The sequence below is a fragment of the Pan paniscus genome, chromosome X, assembly GCF_029289425.2.
Source record: "Pan paniscus chromosome X, NHGRI_mPanPan1-v2.0_pri, whole genome shotgun sequence".
NCBI classification, from domain to species: domain Eukaryota; kingdom Metazoa; phylum Chordata; class Mammalia; order Primates; family Hominidae; genus Pan; species Pan paniscus.
In genome coordinates, this window is record NC_073272.2 from 111,361,251 (window position 1) to 111,386,399 (window position 25,149).

General features: G+C 40.1%; 2 protein-coding genes across 6 annotated transcripts in view; one reads left to right on the forward strand and one right to left on the reverse strand.

Annotated features, from left to right (window-relative positions):
• The window catches only part of TRPC5 (transient receptor potential cation channel subfamily C member 5), a 309,990-nt gene that overhangs the window by 104,903 nt on the left and 179,938 nt on the right, over positions 1-25,149 (reverse strand). The gene's annotated exons all lie outside the window — the stretch shown is intronic.
• TRPC5OS (TRPC5 opposite strand) overlaps positions 1,467-25,149 on the forward strand; it is a 29,289-nt gene continuing 5,606 nt past the window's right edge. Inside the window, exons 1-3 of one of the 5 annotated variants that reach the window (XM_057301136.2) lie at positions 1,467-3,051; positions 22,699-22,844; positions 23,174-23,262. The gene's annotated coding sequence lies outside the window, so the exon portion shown is untranslated. Of the gene's footprint in view, positions 3,111-6,073; positions 8,781-8,993; positions 9,053-22,698; positions 22,845-23,173; positions 23,263-25,149 lie in introns of those variants that run through there. The other 4 variants (XM_057301137.2, XR_008955222.2, XM_057301138.1 and 1 more) reach the window with 4 other exon arrangements.

Consider the following 25,149-nt stretch of genomic DNA (forward strand, 5'->3'; position numbering starts at 1 on the left):
GGAGGTAATTCCTAAGCAAACTAACGCAGGAACAGAAAACCAAATACCACATGTTCTCACTTATGAGTGGGAGCTAAACATCGAATACACATTAATGTAAAGATGGGAACAACAGACACTGGGAATCACTAGATAGGGGAGAAATGGGGGCTTAGGCTGAAGGACCACCTGTTGGGTATTATGTTTACTGCCTGGGTGATGGGATCATTGAGACCCCTAGCCTCAGCACTGAGCAACTTACCCATGTAACAAACCTACACGTGTGCCCTTTAATAAAATTTGAAGCTGGGTGTGATGGCTCATGTCTGTAATCCCAGCACTTTGGGAGGCTAACGCGGGTGGATTACCTGAGGTCAGGAGTTTGAGAGCAGCCTGGCCAACATAGTGAAACCCCGTCTCTACTAAAAATACAAAACATTAGCTGGGTGTGGTGGTGAGTGCCTGTAATCCCAGCTACTAGGGAGGCTGAGACAGGAGAATTGCTTGAACCCAGGAGGCGGAGGTTGCAGTGAGCCGAGATCGCACCATTGCGCTGCAGCCTGGGCAACAAGAGCAAAATTTCGTCTCTAAATAAATAAATAAATAAAATTTGAAATAAAAAAGCAAAAAAAAAACTTGCTCAAAATGGCTTTTACCAGGTGATTATTCAGGAACATGGCCTAAAGACATGAATGCATCTTGGCTCCTGTGTGCTTAATGTAACCAGGAACAGTGTGTCCTGTTCTTCCCTGCCCCTGCAACCATCCACCATACTCCTACACCTTTCTTGCCCTCACCACACATTCTGTCTTTCTCTGGTAGAGAAAGGAAGGATCCTCAATGCTCAGAGGGCTTTTAAGAAGTCATTTTCCATCTGTTTCCAGGTAAGACCACCCCAAATGTAGCCAGCTCAATTAAGCCAGCAACATTCACTGAGCACCTACTCTGTGCCAGGCCCCATGCCAAGTACTTGGGACACAGGCATGACTTCAGTGGTCAGAATCTCATTCCTGAAGGGAACACCTAACAGATAATAACAAAATCAGATTCCTGTTCTACCATGATAGGGTTCCCAGTGCCTGACAAAAGCTATAATGAAGTCAAGAGACTTTCTTGCTAATGACTGCAACAGGAAACTAAACTCACAAGAGAACACAGTTCATGTAGCTGAAGGGAGAATCAAATTAGCTGGAATCCCGAGAGAGTAATTATTTCTGTGGAGTATCAAGACCGTAGGGGCCCTGGTAGCTTGATTTTAAAGAGAGTTGTAATTATTCTAATCCATGTCCTTTCTCCGTCCTTCTAGGGACCAGCATGTGGTGGGCTTTTAATAATAATGACTTTCTGAGAAGTTGACTATGTGCCAGACATGCCTTTAATCCTTAATCCTCATGATGACTCTATGAGGGTGGTATTGTTGCTGTTCTACCGCTGAAGAAACTGAGACACAGAGAGACTAAATGTTTTGTCTAGTAAGTGGTGAGAGCCAGGTTTTGAACCCAGGTCTATCTGAGTACACCACTAGTGCTCTAACTTGGGGTGATCAAACTATAGCCTCTGGGCTAAATCTAGCCCATTGTCTGCTTTTGTAAATGAAGTTTTATAGGAATACAGCCACATTCATTTGTTTATGTATTACCTGTGGTTGCTTTTATGCAGAGTTGAGTAATTACAACAGAGACCATAAGGTCAACAGTGTCTAAAATATTTGCTATGGGCCCTCTATAGAAAGAGTTCTGAGCCCTGCTGTAACCATAATACTACATAGTCTCTGGTATGTAGGCATTGGAGTAAGACAGACATGAGGTCCGACTCTGGCTTTGCCATTTATTAATAGTGTGCCTTTGGACAAGTTCTTTTACTTCTCTGTGCCTCTGTATCCTCCTCTGTAAAATGAGAATAATAATACTGCTGATAGGGTAGCTATGAGGATTAAATGAGCTACTATTCATGAAAGGTTCTTAGCACAGTTCTGGTTGCCTGGCACATAGTAAACTCTTAAAAATGGTAGTGAAATTACTTGGAGTAGTAATGAGAACAGATAGAATGTGGCTGTGTGCCTGGCACATAGTGAATGTTCACTTAAATACCAAATACCTGTATTTGTCTGTTTCTTATTCTTGATGACATTTCTAGTGCCTTGAGTTGTTGAAGAAAAGACTGAAGTTTAGGGCCAGAGGTAGAAGTATGAGGATTAGCAGGACAGGGCGGTGAACAGGGTGGTTTTGGCCTGGAGGGGGACTGACAGCAGGGGATTCACTCTAGTATAAGCCATTAAAAGCTTTAAGCCAGAACCATATATGACCACAATGAAGTGTGTATGTGTAGGGCCCAGGAAGAAAGTCCCCAGTTCTGTGATGTTTTTCTTTCTTTTTTTTTTTTTTTTTTTTTTGGTGTCTTCAAAATCCTTCCCTTGTGTTGCACTTCAATGGACTCTGATTCCATTCTTTGATTAATGTGATGTTTTCTTAAAGATTGCAGTTTATGCTGACCTCCCCATTCTCCTAGTTCCTGCAGCAACTGTAGAAAAAAATAATGACTGTCAGATATACTTCTTTGTTCTTAGTTGGGCTTGGTTGATGCCTCTGATTAGATCCTCAACTCCTTTAGGGTAGCAACCATGGCTGTTCACATCTCCCAGGTTGAGGGAGAGGGAGGGTGTTAGTGCTATTAAACAAAGAAGGGATGTGTTTTTGTTTGTGGTGTGTGTGTGTGTGTGCATGTGTGTTTCTGACTGGGAAGTACCTAAAATGCAAGGATAATGAATTTCAGAGGCAAGGTCTTTGGGAGATAAATGAAACACAACAATGTTTCAATGTCCTATTAAGCTAGGGAGAAAAAAAAAAACTAGAAAAGACAAATGTGGCAAACAAAAACTGCAGGACCATAGTTGGAAGAGGTTTCTGAAGAGGTGGGAGCTATCTCTTAATTATGTAGACGGAAGAGGAGGTTACCTACCATGTGATGAAAATTCCTACCATTAGAGAGGTAAGCCTTTGGATTACAGCTCTGATGTTTCTGGTAGCCATCTTTTTCTAATATCTCTGTGAAGGTCAACCCCTGACTCCTAAGGTGAGTTGCTTCATAAACAATTTACCACTTGCAAGTCTATGAGAGAAGACAGAGGATAGGTAAGTTTTCCTGAGAGAGGAAAGGATGAGCTCTCTCTCCTCTAGGGAAAGCACTTGCCTTCTTCTCCTGGCAGTTTTTCATTTTTCATAATCTATATTGGGCACGCCGTACCCCTTATTCAAGTGGGATACATATTTCCTGTCACTGATATAAACATCGTTTAGGTAAATTCTCTTTTTCCTTGCCAGTCTGAGATGGAAAGCCTATGGCTCTTGCAGCAGAGGTAATTAGGGAGTAGGGCCACAGATCAGTTAAGACCTAATGCCCTGAGGGAACAAGTGAATTCTCTCTCAAGTTTAGTTTCTGTTTAATATGACTTCCAGATGATTCTGTTTCATATGAATATCAAGGCTTTAATGAGTCTCTACCACCCAGAATTCCCTGGCAATATTTACTTTCCTTAACTGTGGTTATCATATACTTCTCTGAAGAAATGAAAAGATGCAAAACTGGAACCGACAAACTCAGTTCCTGGCTTCTCAAGGGTATGGTGGTGGTTTTTGTTTTGTTTTGATTTTCCCTTTCACTTACAGCTCATATTAATACTCCGTGTATTTTAGTCATTCATAACAACATTTCTTAGGTGTCATATTGTGTAGTCATCATGCTCAAATGCCTGGGAGCCTGAGTTTAATGCTGTTCTCGGAGTTCATTCTGTAAAACTTCAATATTGATTAGAAAAATACTATCTATGGATGATCACATTTGTGTTTCAGAATGATCAATCTTTGCAGTTTGGAAGATGAATTGGCAAAAGGGATGGGAGTAGGGTGATAGCATGGCTGGAGGCAGGCGGACTGATTAGGAGTCTACTGTAATTGTATAGGTTAGAGGTAATAAAGACCTGAATTAGAGCAGTGGAAGTTGAAAGGAAGTGACGTTAAAGAAGATATTTTGGAGATAAAATTGACAATATCTAGCAATCAGTTGCATGAGTAGGTGGAAGGCAAAGAGGAGTTGAAGTTTATGCAGAAGGAGGATATCTCTGCTACAAAATGATGGAGAGGAATTAGGAGCTCATGAGGAAGAATGGGTTTGGAACAGACACTGTTGAGTTCATTTTAGTTGTGGTGACTTAGTGTTCTGGTTTGCTTGGGGTTGAGGGAATTCCGAGGACACGGAACTTTCAGTGCTAAAACTAGGTCCTGGGTAAACCTCAAGTTTAGGATATGTTGGATTTGAGGTATGTATGGATGGTGTTCAGCAGGTGATCAGGCAGGTAGTGTGGTGTGTAGGAAGGACATCAGAGTCAGAGTCAGAGGCACAGCTTGGGGAGTTGCCTATATAGAGATGATGGGTAAAACCACAGGAGTTGGTATAATAATTAAGGAAAAATGCATAGCATGAGATTGTAACTACTGCAAATCCTTTGTGGAATGAGAAGGGACATAAATGAATGAATAAAATAATTAAGAGGAAACGGTGAGAGAGAAAAAGGCAGCAGGCTGGAGGTGGTGGCACACCTACCTATGTAGGTTGGCTGTAAAAAGAAACCTGAGGCTGAGCCACGAGAGGTCAAAAGTGGACCAGAACACAATGATGATGTCATAGAAGTCAATAAAGAACGAAATTTTTAAAAGATGAGGGTTGATGTAGATTAATATTTGAGGATAGATGATAGGTTCTGGTGATTACGAAAAATAATTTTCTATGGAGTCCTGAAATCAGAATACAAGATACTGATAGAGAGTGGGAAGTAAAGAAGTGTGGGCAGCAAGCTTAGATTCATCTTTCTTCCAGCAGTGAGAAGGGAAAGAGTAGTAGCCTCCTTCAAACATCAGCTCAAGATCCAACTCTTCTTGGAAGTTTTCCTGAACTTCATATGCCTGCTGTTCTCCCCCTTCTATAATGTAAGCATATATCAAAATATCACATTGTATCCCATAAATAAATATAATTATGTCAATTAAAAATAAAATAAAATTTAAAAATGCTCCTATAATACCCAGAGGCTAGACCACACTGTAGAAAAAAAAAAAGAAAAAAAAACTAAGTGATAAGTGATATACTGCATTATTTCCTGATTGCTTCAGTGTGATTGGCTGATCTCCCTGTTAGACTCTAAGCTTCCTTAGGGCAGAGACTATGGATTATTTAGTAAACCACAGTGCCCACAAGAAAGACCTTCAGAAATATTTGCTGGTTGTTAGGATGGAAAGATTCTTCAGGTCAGATTTTCTTAACTTGAACACTATTGGCTTTGGGAGCTGTATAATTCTTTATTCTTGGAGACTGTTCTGTGTACTGTAGGGTGTTTAGTATTTCCCCAGCCTCTACCCACTAATTGACAATGGCACCTCCCCTCAATTGTGACAACCAAAAGCCTCTCCAGACATTGCCAAATGCTCCTGATGGGCAGACGGGTGGGTGGAGGGGTGGTGGGGAGGGAAATCAGCCCTGAGAACAACTGCTTTAGGTGATCTGGGCCTAGTCTGTTTATCCCTTTGTCCTTCAGCAGGGGCAATCCAAATTCTTCCTTGAGTGAGAAACACTATTACCCAGTTCACAGCCTACAGAAAGACATGTGTAACCTTCTTGGTTATTTGTTTTCAATTTTGAGACCCTTAAAGGCATTCTTTTCTTTGCTTCTTCCTGGAGCGAGTGAATGGCTCCGTACTTGCACTTAAACAGCAAGTACTGAAACAATACCAACATACTTCCCTTATGATCCGGAATATCAAAGTTAAGCTAGAAAGAGGTCTAGTTACAGCAGCAGTGTGTAATGTTTCTGCAACAATAAGGGAAGTATTTATGAATTTGTTCATACAGTGCAACTAATAGTTACTAATACTTATTCTTTTCAAAGCATCTTTCAAATATGAGATTGTAATTCTGCTGGTAGCCTCCTCAGAGACTGGCCAGAGAATGGAGACATCAGAAAAAGAGAGAGTTGTAAAAAAAAGGTAGAGAAGGTTTCAGTGCTCATTCAGAGCAGAGAACTCAGGAGACGTTGACTCTCGTTCTTCAGGTTGAACTTGAAATGTCTTCCTGAGACTTTATGTATCATCCCAATGGGGCCTGTGGTCCCAGGAAGATGTTTATTTGTTATGGTCACAGGGAATGAATGGATGTGGGTTAAGCTGAACTAGGAGTGAGAATAAGTAAAATCCCTGATCTCTCACCTTTTCCAGGCTTTGGTCCTTGCTATTGCCCTTGAATCTTCTTACTGCCCTATGGTGAAGTCCAATAAACCAGTCAGCACATCTTTATCAAGTACCTGCTAAATACTCTTAAGACACTAAAGAGTGATGCATCCAAATAAAAAGAATCGAGGTTGTGCAAGGCATAGCTCATTCTTCCTGTTTCTTAACAGAGCATGGCAATTTATTGCAGTAAGCATTTTCCATGTTTTCTCAGGTGTTGTCCCCATGACAGCCCGAGATAGGCATGATTAGTATCTATCCTCTTTTTACAGAGAAAGAAATATGAGGCTCATTCAGGTTAAATCATGCCAGGGGCATATAGCTACAAGATGACAAGAGCTGAGATTCAAGCCCCCATCTGTTCAACTCTAAAGCCTGTGGCTCTTATCCATTGTGCTAGTGTGATTTAGGATTTACTTATCTAGTCAAGTTCCTCTTCATTTTTTTTTTCTCAAATGGGTAAGTGATTCCACTTTATAGAAGGAAGAACCGAAGACCAAAAAATATAAATGACTTTCTCAGAATGACGTGGTAGTGGTGGTGGTGATATTAGGAAAAATCTCTGTTTTCATATTTTTAAAATGAAGATTATATTCATTTGTTGCTGCTTTTTTTTTTTAACCACATGGCTATTTTCCTACAGCTATTCTGTCATTGTAGGCTTTACCTATCACATCTGTCCTTGCCCTGTATCATACAGATTGTTTTAATCTAGGCTTCAACTCATGGCTGTGCAGATCCTCTCCTGATTTTGTTTGTAGAATGAGAACTCCATTAGGTTAAGGGTTGTGGCTATATGTGCTTGCCATCATATTCCCAGTCTCAGGATAATATCTGGCACACAGTAGGTGATTAATAAATATTTGTGGGATGAATGAATGAATGTATTAACTTTCTAGTTCTGGTGCCCAGATCAGTTCTTTTGACATACTGCTATACATAGCTTAATGTAAAGACTGGTTACATCCCACAGCCACAGGCCCTGTCTGGGCACTGTCCTGTGAACAGAGCTGCTTACCTGCTTTGCTCTGAATGGTACCTACAAACTTCAGTTAGTCCATGCAGGACTGATACCTAAGTCACTGTGTACTTGAAAAGGTTAATAGGACTGTACAGGCCTATGTAAGTTTAACTTATAACTTGGTACAGATGACAAAAATGATTAGTTGGGCCAAAGTGAACTCCTAATGTGCAATGAATCAAATGCATTTTACTAGGAGGCGTATGTATATACAAATACATGCTCCCAAACTAAATAATATAGCCAAGGTTGGAACCAATTACCAGTCTTTCATCACTAGGAATCCATGAAGCTAATAGACAAGAATGACTACCTATGCTCTGGTCTGGATTTATCATCCTGTTGTTGGGTCATTAACCAAGTATTTCAGTATCTTATAGCAGGCCAAGCCAGCATATATCAGACTGGCTACTTCCTCACAATGGAACTGATAACTAACTGTGGAGAGTTCATAGGTTCTACAAATGCTCAAAGTTCAGCTTGGTGAAGCTTACACTCCCGTTACTGCAATTCTAGTGCATTGCTGATCTCTCTTCTAAAATGCCAATTGCACATTGTGGGCAAAACCTGTAGATTCGCCTCCTGTACTGTACTTAGGAATGCTATGTTTTATTGTTGTTGCTGTTGTTTTGTGATTTTCTTTTGTTTATTTTATTTTATTTTATTTTATTTTATTTTATTTTTGAGACAGAATCTCACACTGTCACCAGGCTGGAGTGCAGTGGCACAATCTCTGCTCACTGTAACCTCCACCTCCCGGGTTCAAGTGATTCTCCTGCCTCAGCTTCCCGAGTAGCTGGGACTACAGGCATGTGCCACCACACCCAGCTAACTTCTTGTATTTTTAGTAGAGATGGGGTTTCACCATGTTGGCCCGGATGGTTTCAATCCCTTGATCTCATGATCCACCTGCCTCGGCCTCCCAAAGTGTTGGGATTACAGGCGTGAGCCACTGGGCCTGGCCCGCTATGTTTTCAGTTTGTTACAAATTTGTTACCAAATGTCGGTGTCCTAGAAGAAGTTGCACAGACCATTCTGATTGGCAGAAATAAAAATATACTCCCAGGTGGAGTGTTACATACATGAGTATCCCCTGGTTTCTTGGGGGTGTCAATTCAGGGTTTGCTTGCTGTTTTATACTATAAATACATCTGGTTGCAAAGGGACTATAAGCAGTCTGTTTCCTGTCGCAGTGTGGTTAAGGTAAGTAAACTGCCAATTGCTCATTGAGGGCAAAAGCAGTAGAGTCTCCTCCCCTACTGAGGAATGCTATGTTCTAAGTTTGTTACAAACTTGTTACAAAATGCTGGTGTCCTGGAAGCAGTTGTACAGACCATTTTGATTGGCCGAGATAGAAATATACTTCTGGGTAGGGTGTTACATACAAGAGTGTTCCCTGGTTTCTTGAGGGTGTCAATTCAGGGGTTGCTTCCCGTTTTATCCTATAAATACTTCTGGCTGCAAAGAGCCTACAAGCAGTCTGTTTCCTGTTGCAGTGTGGTAAGGTAGGTAAGAAGATCTCTCTTCTAAACTGTCAATTGCACATTATGGGCAAAAGCCATAGAGTCACCTGCTGCTGTACTGTACTCAGGAATGCTATGTTATGTTTTAAGTTTGTTACAAACTTATTACAAAATGTCAGTGTCCTGGAAGAAGTTTTACAGACCATTCTCATTGGCTGAAATAAAAATATAATTCTGGGTGGAGTGTTATATAAAAGAGTATCCCCCTGGTTTCTTGGGAGTGTCAATTCAGGGGTTGCTTCCTGTTTTATACTGTAAGTACCTCTGGCTGCAAAGAGCCTACAAGCAGTCTGTTTCCTGTTGCAGTATGGTAAGGTAGGGGTCTTGTCTCTGACTTCTTTATGACCCAGAGTACGGCCTGAAACTGCAGGATAACTGAGGTAATGGCAGATACAAACTGGAGGAGCTGAGGGCTAGAGGTAGGATATTATTGAGGTGATCCTTACGAAAGAGTAGCTGCAATTTAGCCAAGGTCTGATGACAGCTTAATCAAGACAAGGCCAAGGCCAAGGTCTGGTTAAGGCCTAGCCAGCACCTCAGCTTAGATAAGGTTTACCTGAGGCTTAAGCATAGTTAAGCTCTAGCCATGAACTTGGCCAAGACCAAAGCCTAGTTAAGGCTTGCTCAGCCCAATTAATGCCAAGGCAGCTTGGTTACAATCTCACCAGGGGCTAAGCCCACCTAAGGCCTACTCAGATATCAGTTAGGTGGAGACAGAGCCTAAGTCTAGTTAAGTCCTAGTCAGCCCAATTAAGACCTAGTCAGAGCCGGCTGGGCGCTGTGGCTCATGCCTGTAATCCCAGCACTTTGGGAGGCCAAGGCAGGAGAGTCACCTGAGGTTAGGAGTTCAAGACCAGCCTGACTAGCATGGTGAAACCCCGTCTCTACCAAAAATACAAAAATTAGCCAGGCATGATGACACGCTCCTGTAATCCCAGCTACTCAGGAGGCTGAGGCAGGAGAATCGCTTGAACCTGGGAGGCGGAGGTTGCAGTGAGCCAAGATCATGCCATTGCACTCCAGCCTGGGAAACAGAGCAAGACTCCGTCTCAAAAAAAAAAAAAAAAAGACCTAGTCACAGCCTAAGCCTACTTCCGGTCTAGATTGCACAGTTAAATCTAGTTAGCTTGGTTAATACCTCATTAGGATATTGTTAAAGCATAGTTGTTGCCCAAGTCTAGTTTTGGTCCAGTTATAACCCAATTCAGCCCTAGGCAAGGCCTAAGCCTAATTTCGGTCTAGTCAGAGCCTAGTTAAGTTCTAGTCAGCCCAACTGGGGCCTATTCAGGGCCAATGCCTAGTTAATGCCTAGTCAGCCCAGTTAAGCCCTAGCCAGAGTCTAAACCTAGTTAAGTTCCAGTCCCAGTCTACTTAAGTCCTAGCAAGATCATAAGTATAGTTTAGTCCTAGTCAGAACTTAGTTAAGACTGAGTCAAAGCCTTAGCCTAGTTAAGGCCTAGTTAGCCCAGTTAAGACCTAGCTAGAGCCTAAGCCTAATTCAGGTCTAGTTAAGCCAGTTAAAGCCTAGCCAGGGCCTAAACATAGTTAAGAGCCTGTCAGAATTTTGATAAAGTATAGCCAAGGACTAAGCCTAGTTAAAAGCTAGCTAGCTTGCTTAAGACCTCATCGGTGTATTGTTAAAGCATAACCAATGCCTAAACTTAGGTTAGGTCTAGTCAGAAGCCAGTTCAGCCCTAGCCAGGGCCTAAGTCTAATTTAGGTCTAGTCAGAGCCAGGTTAAGCCCTAGCCAGGGTCTATGCCTAATTATGTTGTAGTCCTAGTCTACTTAAGTCCTAGCAAGGTCATAAATATAGTTTAGTCCTAATCAGAACTTAGTTAAGACTTGGCCAGGACCTAAGCCTAGTTAAGATGTAATGAAGCCTAATCAAGGTGTAGGCAGGGCTTCAGCCTAGTTAAGTGTGAGTCAAAGCCCAGTTATGGCCTAGCCATTACCTAACACTAGATTAGACTTTGTTAGAGCCCAGTTAAGGCCTAGTCAGGGCTTAAGCCTAATTAAGGTGAAGTCAGAGCCTAGGTAAGGCTTAAGTCTAGTTAAGTATTAGGCAGAAACTAGTTAAGGTACAGCCAGGGCTTACATTTATTTAAGGCCTGGCTGGAGTTTTATTAAGGTATAGCCACAGTGTAAGCCTAATTAAAAGCTAACTGACTTGGTTAAGGTATTATCAGAGTATTTTTAAGGACTATTCATGTCCTAAGCCTAGTTTATATTTAGTCAGAGCTAGTTAGGGGCCTAGTCAGAGCCCAGTTTAGGCCTAAATCTACTTAAGTATTTAATCAGAAACTAGTTAAGGTAGTGCCAGGCCCTAGCTTATTAAGGCGTAAACAGAGTCTTTTAAAGGTATACCCAGGGCCCAAGCCTAATTAAAGGCTAGCCATCTTGGTTAAGGCCTCATCAAAATATAGTTAAAGTGTAGCAATGGCCTGAGCCCAGTTTAAACCTAGCCATCCTAGTTAAGGCCTAACCAGGGCCAAAGCCCAGTTAAGGTTTAGTCAGAAGCCAGTTGAAGCCTAGCCAAGGACTAAGCCTGGGTAAGGTCTAGTCATAACCTAAGTTTAGATAAGGCCTAGTCAGAGTCTAGTTAAAGTAGAGCAAAGACCTGAGACTAGTTAAGAGCTAGTTAACACAATTAAGGCCTCGTCAGCCCAGTTAAAGACTAGCAAGGGCCAATATTAGTTAAGGCTTAATTAGTCCAGTTATAGCCTATCCAGTGGATAAGCCTACTTAAGTCCTAGACAAAGCATGGTTAAGGCCTATCTAGGGCATAAGTCTAGAGGAGACATAGAGTTTAGTTAAGGTATAACCTGGACCCAGTTAAGGCCTAGTCAAGGTCTAAGCCTAGAAAAGCTGTGGTCAGACTTTAGTTAAGTTCTAGCCAGAGTTTGAGCCTACTTAGGGCCTAGTCATCCTAGTTAAGATCTAGCCAGCCCAGTTAAGGCCTATCCAGGGCCAAAGCCTAGTTAAAGCTTAGTCAGAGTCTAGTTAAGGCAAATGCAGGCCTTAAGCCTTGTTAAAGCCTAGTCAACTCAGTGAAGGTGGAGCCAGGCTTATGCCTAGTTAAGTCCTAGCCACAGCCCAGTTAGCTTAGCCAGGGACTATGCCTAGTTAATATCTAATCAGTCTAGATAAGGCATTGCCAGGACCTAAGTCTAGAGAAGGCCTATTCATTTCTAATTTAATGTGTAGCAAGGGCCTGGGCCTATTTAAGGCCTATTTAACCCAGTTAGGTCTAGAAACGGCTAAGCTTAGTTAAGTCCTAGTAAGAGTCTAGTTAAGGCAGAGCCAGGGCCTAAATCTAGTTAAGACCTAGTCATCTCAGTTAAGGTCTAGTGAGGACATTGGCCTAATTAAAGGTTGGTCAAGACTAGAGTGCCCAACTCATCCTAGTTTTCCTAAGATTTTCTATATTTAGCATTGAAAACTCTGGGTCTTGGAAAACCCCTTATTCCTGGAAAATCAGATTGGTTGGCCACTCTAATCAAAGGGTTTTTTTTTTTTTTAAAAAAAGAAAACTTTTCTTTGTCTTGGAGTTCATGGCTTATAAAACACATTCATAACATTATCTTGTTTGATTATTATAGCATCCACTTGAGATAGGTGTCAACATCATCCTCAAAATATAAATGAATAAACTCAGGTTTAGAGAGAATAAGTACCTTCTGCAATGCCATACAATTAGTATCAGAAGTGCAGTTTAAATCTATGTTTAAACTCAAAAGCCATACTTTTTTAAAAACTAAATCAATAGGGCATCTCCCCATAATTAAACATTGTCTACATCACAAAATTAATACTTGCTTATTGTCATCATCCTTATTTCTGATCAGGAAAGTGAGTCATATTGAGCTTAAGTGATCTAAGGCAAGAAAACTTTTAGACTTAAACCTAGGTTTCTCTGCCTCCAAAGCCAATATTCCCCTTAAAAATAATGTTTTTTTTTTCTGCCAGGCATGGTGGCTCACACCTGTAATCCCAGCACTTTGGGAGGCCAAGACGGGTGGATCACCTCAGGTCAGGGGTTCGAGAAAAGCCTGGCCAACATGGTGACACCCTGTCTCTACTAAAAATATAAAAAATAGTTGGGCATGGTGGTGGGCGCCTGTAATCCCAGCTACTCAGGAGGCTGAGGCAGGAGAATTGCTTGAACCCGGGAGGCGGAGGTTGCAGTGAGCCAAGATCATGCCATTGCACTCCAGCCTGGGCGACAAGAGTGAAACTCTGTCAATAAAATAAAATAATGTTTTTTCTTCCATCCTTCCTACTTCCTCATTGTCAGATACTTCAGTACATACCCATGTAGCCAAGGTTGTTGTATGTTTCTTCATGTTGCAGTGATGTTTGCATCCATGTATTATCTAAAATCTGTTAAGTGTTTGGTAGATTATGCTTGCATTGACACTTCTTTTTTTTCAGCCTGAGGTTTATTTATTGAATTGTTGCATGCTGTTTCATTATGGGATATTTGTTGAGCCTTGCAGCAGAGTTGACTTAGTAGAGTCAAGCCTCAACCACTCGATTTGGCGTGATCTTGGAAAAGACAGTTCTGACAAGGGCACTGAAGACAAATCTGGTCTACTCAGTAATACTTCAGAGGGTTTCTGGATATACCCCTGGTATAATGACATTCTGGAGGCCAAAGAAAGAGATCAAGGCCTCCCTCTCTGGTATGTGGATTCAATTGCCAGAAGGTACCGAGGACTTGGCTTGCCTTTTTCTGACTGTGCCATTTCTGTCGCCTCTTGTGAGCGTACCAGGGGTGACAGGCATCTCTATTAAAAAGCCTGTATGTAAATATAGCTGCATCTTCCACTATGTTATCCTGAGGACAAAATAGTTGCCACCCCTGCAGAATGCAGCAGCTTCTGGGTTAGATGCCAATGGTAGCAGTATGCCAAGCATGAAAGTATCTTGTTCTTCCCCTGCCAAGTAAACACCAGCTTCCTGTTTGGTGGTACATTTAAAGGGACAGTCTCCACTCTTTGCATGTGCCAGTGGCAATGGGGCAAAGCTTTCAACATGGGCAGTTAGTGGCTTAGATGGTGGCACAGTGGAAGAGGCCACTGGGATATATGTTATGTTGCAGATGCCTTTTTGGACTCTCACATCTCCGTTTATGCTATTACATTGCTTTGGAGAACTGTTTGGTTTAGTGGGTAATGCCAGAGGAAGGCAGAGCTAGTTAGGAAGAAACAAATAATTTATTCCACTAAGTAGATGGGATATTCAAATGTTGCTTTCTTTCTTTCTTGGAGAGAGTGCCATTTGGGAATCATTTTCTCTCATATTCACAAGATGATTCCCCACATAAGCTCAGGTCTTTAATTGACTTCGCATTTGCTGGTGAAACACATTAAGCTTCAAGGCACTGGGTTAGTGGCACAAGCAGGGCATGTCCCCTTCCTAACAAAGAATCTGGAAGGTCTTTCCTCAAGGACTACAGGCTTTGCAGTATAATATTGGAGGCTACAGAAAAAGGGTACAAAACTAGGTTTCTGGTTTTACCACATTCCAGCTATGTAGAGTAGCTCTTGGGTAGATCATTTTACTACTCTGGATTTTAATTTTCCTAAATGTGAAATGGAGATAAATTCTGTGTTACCCTACCCACCTCATATAGTAATTAAGATGATTAAATGGGATACCATGTGAAAGCACTAGAAACATAAAACGCTATAAAAATGTAAGGAATTATTAGTCCTTACAAATTATTAGTCAACAAATATTTACTGAATATGTTCTATGTGCTAGACACTGTTCTTGCACTTAGACAAGACAGAGATCCCTGCCTTCATGGAGCTTACATTCTAGAGAGGAAAACCAGAAAATAAATGATCATCATAATAAATAAGTAAACTATACAATATGTGTAGAAAGTGATACGTTTCTAAGAAAAATTAAAAAGTTAGAGCAGAATAAGGAAGACTCAGGACTGCCAAGTTGGGAGGGGGAGGTTAAAATTTACAAAGGTGGTAAGTGAAATACTCATTGAGAAGGCAAGATAGAAGCAAAGAGATTGAAGAAGGTGAGGGATTTAGCTCTTTTGATATTTGAGTCAAGACCATTCCAGGCAGAATAGCCAGTATAAAGAACCTAAAGAGGAAGTGTGCTTGGTGAATTTGAGGAATGACAGACCAGAGAAGCTAGAACAGAGCAGGAGAGAGAAAAATAGAAGACGAAGTTGCAGATTATATTATGCAGGGCCATATAAACCACTATAAGGATTTGGGTTTTATGCTAAAGGAAATGCAGTTATCAGAGGGTTTTAAATGGAGGAGTGACATGATCTGACTTCCATTTTAAAGGGATCACTGTCGGTCCTGTTGAAAAAGAGACTGTAGCTGGGTGCGGTGGCTCATGCCTGTAATCCCAGAACTTTGGGAGGCCGAGGCGGGCGGATCACGAGGTCAGGAGTTCGAGACCAGCCTGGCCAACATGGTGAAACCCCGTCTCTACCAAAAAAAAAAAAAAAAAAGAAAAGAAAAAAAAATTAGCCAGGCATGGTGGCAGGTGCCTGTAATCCCAGCTACTTGGGAGGCTGAGGCAGGAGAATGGCTTGAACGTGGGAGGTGGAGGTTGTGGTGAGCTGAGATCATGCCACTGTACTCTAGCCTGGGTGACAGAGCGAGACTTTATCTCAAAAAAAAAAAAAAAGAAAGAAAGAAAAGAAAAGAGACTGTAGTGAGGCAAGGCAAAGAGACTCCTGTCAGGAGGCTGTCAAAATAATCAAGGTGAGATGTAGATGATAGTGTGATGGTGTCTCATAATGACAAGTGATCAGATTGTGGATATGTTTTAGTGGCAGAGCCAACAGGATATCCTGGCGGATTGACTGTGGATTTTTTGGCCTGAGTAGTTAGAAGGATAGAATTACCATCTACTGAGATGGAAGGCTGTAAGGGAGTAGGTTTTGGAGAGAGTACCAAGGATTTAGTTTTGAATGTACTGTGTTGGATTTTACAGGAATCAATGTAATGAAAGTAGATAAACAAGTATGAGATTTTGGAGAAAGGCCTAAGCTGGCTAAATAAATTTGGGAGTCATCTGCCTATAGGTGTTATTTGCAGCCCATATGAGGTCACCAAGAGTGTGACTATAGATGAAGAAGAAGAGGACTTGGGGAGTGATTGGCCATGTTAAAGGCTGCTTATAGGACAAGTAAGATGAGACGGAGAGCTGATAATTGGATTTAGCAATGCAGAAGTCATTGGTGACTTTAACAAGGGTAGTAAGGTGGAGCGGCCATAATTAAAAGTGTGTTTCAGGACATATGTATTTAACCTTGGTAATATCAGTCATAAGAGATGAGAGAGAAATTTTGTTCCTATTGAGTGAGCTTGCCTTCAGATTCCCCTGGCTCTAGCTAATATTAAAAAAGAAATCTTGTAAGAAATCCTATAAGGAAAACTCCATTTATCTTTTCACTTGAACAGCATGCTGGTTTAGTATTGGGAGGGCTCTTGCCAGAGGACTGTGTTGTAACCCTGATGTGCTTTTCTGAGTGTCAAGCATATAAAGCAATGGGATTCACTCTTTACCCATGTTTAAAATGCTAACCCTTGGCTCCCTTAGAAACTTTGGGAGGTAGAGGTATGAAATCCTCAAGGGAAAAGGAAGTTCATGGCCAAGGGTAAAGCATTTTTTTTAGGATATTAGGAAATTTTTTTCTGCCTCATTTTCTTCAATTTATTCTGAGTGTATCTATCTCAGAGGTAAAAATAGAGAAGTTAGAAAGCAGCAAACCACATACTCTTGTCTTATTTTTTATTTTCATGGATCAGCATATGATCTTAAGGTGATTTTAATGTTCAGCTAGGCTTTTTGTATCTTTTCTTTTTAGTAGGGCTTTCTACTGTAGGAACACTCTGGGAACGATAGTATGTAGGGATGACAATAATGAAATGGTTGTCCTCAAGGGGACTTTTGGCCTTTGATCCACTTGGTAAGCAAACTATCATGGCTATACAGTCAGCCCTCTGTATTGTGGGTTCTGCATCCATGGAGTCAACCAACTGTGGATCAGAAATATTTTTAAAATATTGCATCTGTACTGAACATGTACAGACTTTTTATTCTTGTCATTATTCCCTAAACCAATATTGTAAAACAAACTATTTACATAGTATTTACATTGTATAAGGTATCGTAAGTTATCCAGGGATGGTTTAAAGCAAGCTTGTCCAACCTGTGGCCCAGGACAGCTTTGAATACGGCCCAACACAAATTCATAAACTTTCTTAAAATGTTATTAGATTTTTTTCACAGTTTTCTTTAGCTCATCAGCTATCATTAGTGTTAGTGTATTTTATTTGTGGCCCAAGACAATTCTTCCAGTGTGGCCCTGGGAAGCCAAAAAATTGGATACCCGGGCTTTAAGGTATATGAGGGAGGATGTGCATAGATTATATGCAAATACTAAACCATTTCATATCAGGGACTTAAACATCCACGGGTTTTAGTATCTGTGGAAGGTCCTGGAACCAATCCTCCTGTACACCAAGAGACAAACATTGTGTTCTTTCTGATATCTTAACACTGGTTCTTATTCTGCTAGTGATGTGGAGGTTCCCAGAGCATCATTAGTCAGACCAAGAGTCTGAAGAAGGCCAAGAATCCGAAGAATCAGGTTCTTTTTAAAATTAAATAAAAAATTTTAACTTTTATTTTAAGTTCAAGGGTACAAGTGCAGGTTTGTTACGTAGGTAAACCCATGTCATGGTGGGTTTGTTTTACAGATTATTTTATCACTTAGGTATTAAGCCTAGTACCCATTAGTTGTTTCTCCTGATCCTTTCCCTCCTCCCACCCTCGACCCTCTGATAGGCCCCAGTGTGTGTTGTTCTCCTTTATGTGTCCATGTGTTTTCACCATTTAGCTCCCACTTATAAGTAAGAACGTGAGGTATTCAGTTTTCTGTTCCTGTTAGTTTGCTAAGGATAATGACCTCCAGCTCAATCCATGTCCCTGCAAAGGACATGATCTTGTTTTTTATGGCTGCATAGTACTCCATGGTGTATGTGTACCACATTTTCTTTATCCAATCTACCATTGATGGGCATTTAGGTTGATTCCATGTCTTTGCTATTGTGAATAGTGCTGCAATGAACATAATGTGTGCATGTATCTTTATGATAGAAGGATTTATATTCCTTTGGGTATATACCTAGTAATGGGATGCCTGGGTCAAATGGTATTTCTGTCTTTAGGTCTTTGAGGAATTGCCACACTGTCTTCCACAATGGCTGAACTGATTTACACTCATACTAACAATATATAAGCATTTCTTTTTCTCTGCAACCTCACTAGCATCTGTTATTTTTTGACTTTTTAATAGGAGCCAAGAAATCAGGTTCTTATTCTTGCTCTGCTACTAACCAGCTGTGCAATCTTGACGAGTCAGTTACCCTCTTTGGTTCTTCATATCCTCAATTGTAAAATAGGTATAATCCTTGCTACACAGGATTATTTTGTTTATTTTTTTTTTTTATTTTTGAGATGGAGTCTCACACTGTCGCCCAGGCTGGAGTGCAATGGTGCGATCTCAGCTCACTGCAACCTCCGCCTCCCGGGTTCAAGCGATTCTCCTGCCTCAGCCTCCAGAGTAGCTGAGATTACAGGCGCCCACCACAACGCCCAGCTAATTTTTTGTAGTTTTGTAGTTTTGTAGAGACGGGATTTCACTATGTTGGCCAGGCTTGTCTTGAACTCCTGATCTCGTGATCCGCCTGCCTTGGCCTCCCAAGGTACTGGGATTACAGGAGTGAGCCACCGCGCTTGGCCGCTACACAGGATTATTATAAGTTAATGTATATGAACATATTTGAGGATATAATTACCAGAAGAAGGAAACTATAAAATATTTGAATGAGTTACCAAGGGATGCTATGGAATGTTATTTTGAAATCATTAAAAACAGAAGGGCCTTTCCTTTGGTGGACAGGCATTAAGCACATTTGCAGGCAGAGGGAAGCAATCTGTAATCTGTGATCATCTTTCCATGTGGTAAAATAAACTAACCTGTTCTTTCTTGGCAAGCTGGCATTTGCCACAGAAACATAGAGGAGGCCACAACTGGTGCTTAGTCTTTCTCTTATCAAATTTCTGAGATATATTCCTGAAGTTAGGGACTAAATCCATGCTAGGATGGTATGAAGTAAAAAGTATACAAAGATGTTTGCATAATGCTCTCCTTCTTATCCAAATGATTCACAAAGGAATACTTGAAACTTTGGGTTGGTTTGGGTGAAGTCATGCTAGATATAGGATAATGGACCTTTATTATCTTGTCTCAATGACCTTGCCAATTACTTTCCAAGTGGATGTTTCTAAAGATTTAATGCTTTGAAAGAATCATTGTCACAATACGAGGTGGAGGGCATTCTCTGTGCAACTGGCAGTGTGTTGGAGGCATAGCCAATGTGTAGCCCACAATATAGTTAGCTTTCGCCAGGCCAGGAGTGGTGCATGTGAGCTACAGCCCCACCAGAGCTCAAAGCCAGAATAAGGAAGTGCTTCAGAGGAAGTTAGACTAGGAGGATTTGCTAATCCTCAAGGATTCCCTACAGTCTTTGATTGTTCTTAGGTCTCCTGAAAGGGTCATTTGTGAACTACAGCTTCAAGACAGTCCTGTTCCCTCACATTTTTACCCAAGCTCAAAGTCATCATCTAATATTGGTTCTAACTATGAGATGAATTGTGTCTCTGGCATGTCCTTCCAATTTTTGTAATGCCTGCAGCCATCTCTTCTCCTGCCTTCCATAGGCAGCTATTCACTAGTCATGATGTACCACATACTATTTCCTAGATCCTGGAATTTCTCCAGTGCAATTATATCAGCTAGCATTTATTAGGTGCTAATTATATACCAGACACCATTTTAAATTCGTTGTGCTAACTAACTAATGTAATTCTCATAACTGTCATTATCTTCATCTTACAGATGAGGAAACTGACACAGAGTAGCTTAGCAACCTTCTAGTTAGTAAGTGGTGAAGTTGAAATTCAAATATAGGGTTTTTTATTTTTTTTTTGGATACCAGATCCTATCCTTATAACCACTAGTATCATTTTATATCTCTCCCAAAAAGCATATACAAACAAACAACCACAACTTTTTTTCCCTCTCAGAAAGCTGAAGAAAGACTTGGAAATAGAACCCCTTTTCCTGTTACCTCCAAGTTCTGTTTTTATTTCCCTTATTTTAGACCCTGTCATCTGCACTGTAATATTTGAAAACCAAAAAAATCTTTCTAGAAGTATTACATCTCTTTCCAGACTCTCTAAGGGCCTGGGAGCCTCTCATAGCAGCCAAGCCTCAAGGACAAGCCTGTGTAGGGTCCTACCAGGTTAAGATTGAGTGTCTATCCTCATGTTTGAACAGTGTTTTGAGGAAACACTGTATCTGTCTAGGAAAATAACCAAGATGTATTTTCAAAAGTAGCTGTATTTTTCTACTAAGTTGTTTTTCTGAAGGGTAAGCCAGTCTGTGATTTTTCTCTGCAGCAATGAACAAATTTGGAGGAGGAAAGAAATTCAGTAGAATTTGGTTTAAATTGACCATAAGGACATTTCCTACTCCCCCTTTTTTTAGTTTTAGTTTTGAATTTTTCATATATTTTCAAGAAGGGGCCATGTTTAGCTCCTCAGCTGCACAATTCTTTCCTTTCTTTCTTGATAAATTAAAGATGCTTCATGGAGATTTTTAAATGTCAGATCCTATAACAGGCAAATGCTGTATTGCACACAGTTATTTTTTTAAAGGCAAAAGTTTGTAGCTTTTTCAAAAAGAGTTTAAAGTGTAAATACTGTTTTTTATTCATTGTATTCCCATAGAGATGCTTCTGTTATGTCAAAATTGTGAACATTTGCCCTTTGTGGATAAAGTTCTCTTGATGTTTCCTCAAGGGGTGAAGAGGGTAACGAGAAGTTATATGTCTGTAGGTGTTTTTTAAAACAAGCTATATTGAATGCATGTATCCAAATGGTACTGCAGCACCGGAGAAGGGAACACTATGGAAAAAAATTTTCCTGTTTGTAAATAGGAATCTGGCACCCACCCTCACCAAAGGTGCATTTTAACCTTTCCCACATAACTGCCTCTGTTCTCCTTGGATATGAACTAATTTACCTTACCTAATACAAAGAAGCTTATCAACTATAAAGATAGACCCAGAGGATTTGGATTTCTTTGCTCCTTTTCCATCCTACTGTTAGACACTTATTGCCAGTTTTCCAGTTGGGAGCATTGCAAAATTGCCGGGTAGGACTTTCAGCTAAAAGAAAAATGGTGACTTTTGGTTAGTTGTGCAGACAAAAAAAGTCCTAAGAGAGGTTAATAAAAATTTAATGGGGTCAAAGATCTCAGTTACCAGATGGATAGTATGGTCTCTGCCTCAGGGGTCTTTATGAGCTACTTGTAAGATATAGGTTATCTCATCTTGTATCAATTAAAAACTCGGCCTAGCTATCAGGGTCTCTTGCCTTAGCACTGCCATGAAGTAGAGAGCCACACAGGCCAAAGGGACACTGCCCTGCACATTCATATTTCATTCCATTTTCATTAACTTTGATGACTGGCTTGCTGAATCCTGGTAAGACTCTTATCACTGTCTTGCTGTCCTCATTAGTTTTTATAGGATGTAGGCCTAAAATTTAAAAAATAAAACTATTTTTTTGAGGTATGGCATGCATATAGTAAATTGCGCAAATTTTAAGGGTGCATATCAATGCTTTTATTTTTTAACATATGTGATTATATCAAGATATAGAACATTACCAGCACCCCAGAAGGCTTCCTCATATCCCTTCCCAGTCAATAACCCCCTACCCAGAGGTAACCACTTTGTTCCCGTAGATTTGTGTGCCTGTTCTTGGATTTCATGTAAATGTAGTGATATGGTAGCTAATTTTGTGCATCTGGTTGATTTCAACATTCTTGTGCCTGTATCTTGGTGGATATTTGTACGCTCTTTGGTTATATACTTAGGAGTAGCATTCCAGGGTCATGTGATAGAGGTATGATTGGTTTTAGTAGATACTGCCAAATAGTTTTCCAAGGTAGTTTTACCAGTTAACAATTTCACCAGCAATCTATGAGAGTTCCAGTTGTTCCATGTTTTCAGTGCTTGGTATTGTCAGTCTTTTTCATTTTAGCTCTTCTGGTGGGTTTTGCATATCTCATTGTGGTTTTAATTTGCACTTCCCTGATGAGCAATAGTGATGAACACCTATTTATATGCTTGTGAGCCATTCGGATATTCTTCTCTATGAAGTGCCAGTTCAATTCTTTTATATTTTTTAAAAATTAGATTGATTATATTTTTCGTATTGATTTGTAGTTTAAAAAATGTATGAATGTAGTGGATAGAAGTCCTTTGTTAGATATATATTGTGAATATTTTATCCCAGTCTGTGGTTGGCTTTTCATCCTCTTAAGGTATAATTAATTAATCTTTTCTTTCATGGTTAATGTTTTTTGTCCTCTGGGAAATATTTGCCTACCTAAGGTCATGAAGAGTTTCTCTGGTGGTGTGATCTAGAAGCTTTGTTGTTTTGACTTTCATTTTTAGGCCTATGATTCATTTCAAATCATTATTAGTATTATTTTGGTATCTGGTATGAGGTAAGGGTCATGGTTCCATTGATTTATTTGTCTGTCCTTGAGCCAGTACTACGCTGTCTTAATTTCTCTAGCTCTGTAACTAGCCTTGATATCTGGTAGCATATGTCCTTCAATTTGTTCTTCCTGAAGATGTTTCACTATTACTAGCCTTTATTTATCCTTATGCATTTTAGAATCACTTTGTCCAAATTGCCCTTTGGGAGTGGTTTTGATCTTTTTGACTCATTAGTTTTCCCTTTGTCCCTCTAATTTCAAAATCTAGGTAACCTTTTAAGGTGGAGACCGGTGGCCTGTTTGGGGCAGTTCCCCTCTAGAGGGAGAATTTGTCTCTGAAGTACCAGGAGACTGCAGGAGATTTTCCTGTGCTTTTCCTACCCAGACACCAGCCCAGAACTCAGGTGACTTCAGGTAAGAAAAACTAGCCCTGCATTTTGGGCTTCTCAAGTTTCCAGCCCATTATTTTAGTGTCTCCCAACGGCCCAAAGTTATGCTCATTTCTCCTTTCCTCAGGAGAGTCCTTCTGCCTTACAGCCAAGCTTCATCTTCAACAGTGCCCAGAATTAGCAAATGCCACAGGAAAGGAAAAAAACCCCTGATTGTCAGTTCACTTAGAAAGGGCTCTTTGCTCTCTGAAATGTTGGTTAATCTCATCCTTGCTTATCCTTAAACCTATCGATTTCGCAATTTATCTTTTTTTTTTTTGGTGGGGGGGGGTGTTGTTTTTTTTGTTGTTGCAGGAGCGTTCACATCCTGTTTGGAAACAAAGTCTGCAAATTGTTTAATAGGCCGAGCCTTGATACCCGCATCCCTCTCAGCTCTATCACAGGTAAGTAGTTTATGAACATTTGGGCCAATTCAGTAGGTCAGTGGAAAGATAGATAATGGATATATCCCTGAACCTCCCAGTCACAGATATTAGGGATTTCCTAGGGGACTGATCTGCCTAAGTCACATTCAACTTGGAATTCAGCCAGTTTCTAGGGATAGCAAATGACATTAACATTCTCAGTTCTATTCCTGCTTAGGAGAATGAGATGTCAGCTCTGGCCCTGAATAAGGCAAATTTGCTCCTGTAGTCACCTAAATTTGTGCCCTCTAGCACAGGACTTTAGAAGTCCGACCTGGGCTGACATCCAGCTCTGCATCTTTACTTATGTGATCATGGGCAAATTACTGAATCTCTCTAATCCTCAGTTTTTCCACCTATAACTTCATAGGCTGATTTTATTGTGAGGATTAAATGTACTACAGGTTGAGTATCTCTAATCTCAACATTTGAAATACTAAATGCTTCAAAATCCAAAACGTTTTGAGCACCAACATGACACCTTTGCTTTCTGATGGTTTAGCGTACACAAACTTTGTTTAGTGCACAAGATTATTAAACATATTCTATAAAATTACATTCAGGCTATGTGTATAAGGTGTTTATGAAACATAAATGAATTTCATGTTTAGACTTGGGTCCCATTCCTAAGATATCTCATTATGTATATTTAAATACTTCAAAATCTGAAATCCAAAACACTTCTGGTACCAAGCATTTTGGATAAGGGATACTCAACCTGTAATATAAGAAAAGTGGGTTTTATAGTCCTTGATACACAATAGGTCTCCCATTAATGTGACAATTTATTAGAAAAATTTTTATGGGTACATCATTGCATCTGACATATGCTTTCAGAGGCTGGGGATTGTGCTTGGTTACTTTTTTGAGGGGAGTAAAATTTACATATAGTGAAATGTACAAATCTTTAGAGTACCATTCAATGAGTTTTGACACACGCATTCTCCTGTGTAACTCACAACCGTATCTAAACATGATCATTACCATCACTCTAGAAAGTTCCTTCATGCCCCTTCCCAATCAGTTCCTACTCCCATAAATGCAAGCACTATTCTGATTTCTTTCTACATAGATTATTTTGCATTTTCTAAAATTGTATATGGATGGAATCATACAGCATGTAATCTTTTGTGTCTGGCTTCTTTCATTAAGTATAACGTTGATTATTCCTCCATGTTGTTGTCCCTCTCAGTAGTGCCTTTCTTTTTATTGCTTATTAGTATCACATTGTGTGAATATACTACAGTTTGCTTATTCATAATCTTCTTGATAGATACCTGAGCTCTTTCTACTTTTTGGTGATTATGCATACAACTTCTATAGCTATTCTTGTAAAAGTCACTTTGTGAACTTTCACTTAATTTGGGTAAATACCTATGAGTAGAATTGCTGGGATATAGATAGGTGCATGATTAGTTTTATAGGAAACTGATAGATGTTTTTCCAAAAACATAATATGATTTTATACTCCTACCAGTAGTATAAATGTGTGTGAGAATTCTGGTTCCTCTACATCTTTGTCAATATTTGATGTTGTCAGTCTTTAATTTTAGCCAATCTACTGAGTATATTGCGGTATCTTAGTGTGATGTCAATTTGCATTTCTTTGATTACTAATAATGTTGAGGATGTTTTCATGTGCTTATTAGCTCTTCATTTGAATTGTCTATTCAGATCTTTTGGCCATTTTTAAGTTGGGTTGTTTGTCTTTTTATTATTGAGTTGTAGGGGTTCTTATATATACATATATATAGACACACACGTGTGTGTGCGCACACACACACACATATATCTGACAATGAACTTTATATATTCTGGTTGAAAGTTCATTGTCAGATATATATTTTGTGAATATTTTCTCTCAGT